Source organism: Macaca nemestrina, chromosome 11, assembly GCF_043159975.1.
Source record: "Macaca nemestrina isolate mMacNem1 chromosome 11, mMacNem.hap1, whole genome shotgun sequence".
Taxonomy (NCBI): domain Eukaryota; kingdom Metazoa; phylum Chordata; class Mammalia; order Primates; family Cercopithecidae; genus Macaca; species Macaca nemestrina.
Window position 1 is genome coordinate 104,303,459 of NC_092135.1, and position 3,914 is coordinate 104,307,372.

Genomic DNA, 3,914 nt, shown 5'->3' on the forward strand with positions numbered 1-3,914 from the left:
TCTCACTCTGTCGTCCAGACTGAAGTGCAGTGGCACGATCTTGGCTCACTGCAACCTCCGCCTCCTGGGTTCAAGCGATTCTCCTGCCTCAGCTTTCCAAGTAGCTGGGATTACAGGCACCTGCCACCACACCCGGCTAGTTTTTGTATTTTTAGTAGAGACAGGGTTTCACCATGTTGGCCAGGCTGGTCTCGAACTTCTGACCTTAGGTGATCCACCCGCCTCAACCTCCCAAAGTGCTGGGATTATAGGTGTGAGCCACTGCACCTGGTCCCCTGAATTTTCAAAAGGAGATCTCAACTGATCTTTTCAGCCATCCTGAAGAAGGGAGTCAACCTCACAGTGGCAATGTAAATAGACGGAAAGAACAGTCCAAGCAGGTCCTGACAGGACAGCCTGATTTGCCTGGAGTGGCAGAGGTCCAGGTGGAGTTGCTGGAAGAAGGAGGATAGAAAAGAGCCCAGACCATTATCTTTACCACAGGCTCTGGAGATGCTTGATATCTTCGGAATGAAACTGTCCATAGAATAAGATGCTAGTGGCTTGTTTAGGCTTTACTGAGTTACAATCATGGTCACACTGTAGCACCTTCCACTCACTCATTCAAAGGAACTTTTAAAATAATAACTTTGGTTGAGTGCAGTGGCTCGCGCCTATGGTCTTAGCACTTTGGGAGGCTGAGGCTAGCAGATTACTTGAGTCCAGGAGTTAAAGACCAGCCTGGGCAACATGGAGAAACCCCATCTCTACAAAAAATACAAATAAGTAGCCAGGCGTGGTGGTGCACGGCTGTAGTTCCAGCTTCTCAGGAGGCTGAGGTGGGAGGAGTGCTTGAGTCTGGGAGGTTGAGGATGCAGTGAGTTGTATGGCACTGTACTCCAGCCTCGGTAACAGAGCAATACCTTGTCTCATAAAAAAAAAAAAAAAGAAAAGAAAAGAAAAGAAAAACCCCCAAATCCCCCATAACAAAAAACCTTTTTTCTTTTCTTTTTGAGACAGAATTTTGCTCTTGTTGCCCAGGCTGGAGTGGAATGGCATGATCTCGGCTCACTGCAACCTCTACCTCCCGGGTTCAAGCGATTCTCCTGCCTCAGTCTCCCAAGTAGCCGGGATTACAGGCGCCCACCACCAGGCCCTGCTAATGTTTGTATTTTTAGTAGAGACGGGGTTTCTCCACGTTGGTCAGGCTGGTCTCGAACTCCTGATCGCAGGTGATCTGCCCTCCTTGGCTTCCCAAAGTGCTGGGATTACAGGCGTGAGCCACTGTGCCAGGCCAAAATCTTTTTTTTTTCAATTAAAAAAGTTGCAGCCAGGCATGGTGGCTCACGCCTATAATCCCAGCACTTTGGGAGGCCAAGGTGGGAGAATCACTTGAGTCTAGGAGTTCAAGACCAGCCTGGGCAACACAAGGAGACCTCATTTTGAAAATGACAAAAATCATTCTTAATCCACCCCCACCCGCATTTAGAGAAACCAGTCTTGACATTTTGGCATATTTTTAATATTTAAAAGATATGTGAGATTAGGTCAGACATGGAGTTTTATAGCCTACCCATTTTACTTACATCATGAGCATTTTTTCATGTCATTACATATTATTCACAAACATGCTTTTAATGGTTGCATAATATCATACTCTACAGAGTTCTTTAAGGCATTTTAAAAAGTGACAACTAAATTTATTGCCACCCTAGAATACGAAAGTTTCAGTGCTGTCGAACCTGTCTTCCAAGCAATTACTGGTTTATCTCATGCTATTATCAAGTTGTACCCTAAAGGATAAGTACATTTTAAGAAATATTAAAGTAAAAGACAAAACTTTAGCATAGGCTGCAATTTAGGCAAAGTAAAAAGAGAATCTGGTGTTATCTGTCAACAAACAATTTAGAAAGCTTTTTCCATAAAATTAAATAATGACGTGTATGTCATTCACTGTACTTGCAGCAGCATAATTACAATAATGAGACTTATTTAATATAATGAGACTATATTTTAAAAATGTTATTCCAAGCATGCTACTTGGTGTTGCTTTGCTATTAAGCTACTTAACATTTTCCATTTAAGTTTTTACGAAATCCAGGAAGCAACGTGAGGAGAAATTTTTGTTGAATTATAAAGCATATTGAAATGGAAAAACAAAAGCCTCTCTTGCATTCTCTAGAGTCAGGTAGCAACAGAGTTGGAAGTGTATAGCTTCAGCTAGAGTCCATAAGCCCTCTGCAATGAATACAAATTTATAGTGCTTTAAAACATAATAAAAAGAGCATACTTGATATTTTATTTCCTCTCCTGTCATCGTGGCTATCAAAAAGTTGCAGTTAATGTCACCTTTGGAAATTTGTCTGGAAACAAAACCAAAATTATTATGGCACCAATGCACGTAAGGATGATAAATGCAAAGAGCAGGGCAGTCTTGGCCAGAAGAGAAAATGGAAATGGCACTGAAGAAATTACTTGCTGGTAGAAAAAGCAGAGTCAGACTGATGAAGTGCTGTTGCACTTGCAGATAAAAGGCCCAGCCCTGAGAAAGACACTGACCACACATTTTCCAGGAGAGGTCTTTCCTCTCTAGAATGAGACTCTTCAACTTGCAATTTTGTGATTAGTCGCTTGTTTCAGAGGGAGAGGAGAGCTCATCAAATACTGATGGCAAGATCTGGGCCATTAGAAGGATGAGTTTTTAAATCCGAGTTGCTCTTGCACTGCCTGGCTAGATGACCATAAGCATGTTTCTGAAATTATTTATTCAAGCCCTGTTTTTTTAATCTGGAGAATGGGGATAATGATATTACCTATATCATAATGTTGTTGTGAGGTTTCACTGAGATGGTATGTGTAAAGCACATAAAGTTTCAATAAATGTTTGTGTTTTTATTGTTACTTGCTATGAACTGCCCTAGATACTTTCTGATTTTTCTTTCTTTCTTTCTTCTTTTTGAGACAGTCTCACTCTGTCTCCCAGGTTGGAGTGCAGTGGCATGATCTTGGCTCACTGCAACCTCCACCTCCCTGGTTCAAGTGATCATCCTGCCTCAGCCCCTCCAGTAGCTGGGATTACCGGTGCATGCCACTATGCCTGGCTAACTTTGTTTTGTATTTTTAGTAGAGACAGGGTTTCACCATATTGTCCAGGCAGGTCTTGAACTCCTGACCTCAAGTGATCCACCTGCCTCAGCCTCCCAAAGTGCTGGGATTACAGGTGTGAGCCACCATGCCCAGTCTTATACTTTCTTTCTTTTGAGACAGGGTCTCACTCTGTTGCCCAAGCTGGAATGCAGTGGCCATGATCTGCAGTCTCAACCTCCTGGACTCAAGTGATTCTCCCATCTCAGCCTCCAAAGTAATGGGAACTCTAGGCATGTGCCCCCACTATGCCCAGCTAATTTTTTTTTTCTTGTAGAGTTGGGGTCTCACTATAAATAGGTGAATCCCCAAATTGGGGCGGACCAGTAGAGTTCTTGACTTCACACAGGAAAGAATTCAAGAGTGAGCCAACAGAATAAAGTGTGAGCAATGGAAGTTTATTACAGGAATAGAGTATGGGAAAATGACTGCTCCATAGACAGAGCAGGGCTACCCACAGGCAGAGAGTAGCACATACAGATTGCTGTCTAGCTAGATCTATAGCCATTCCGTAATTATATGCTACGTAAGGGGTGGGTCATTCACAAATTTTCTAGAAAAGGGGTGGAGAGGTTCCAGAACCAAGAGTTCCTCCCCTTTTAAACCATATAAGGTAACTTTTGGGCATTGCCATGGTCATTTGTAAACTCATGGTGCTGGTGGGATTGTCTTAGCATGCTAATACATTATAATTGGCTTATAATGAGCAGTAAGGGCAATTAGAAGTCCCTTTCATCGCCATCTTGGTTGTAGCTGGTTTTGGCCAGTGTCTTTACACCATCCTGTTTTAA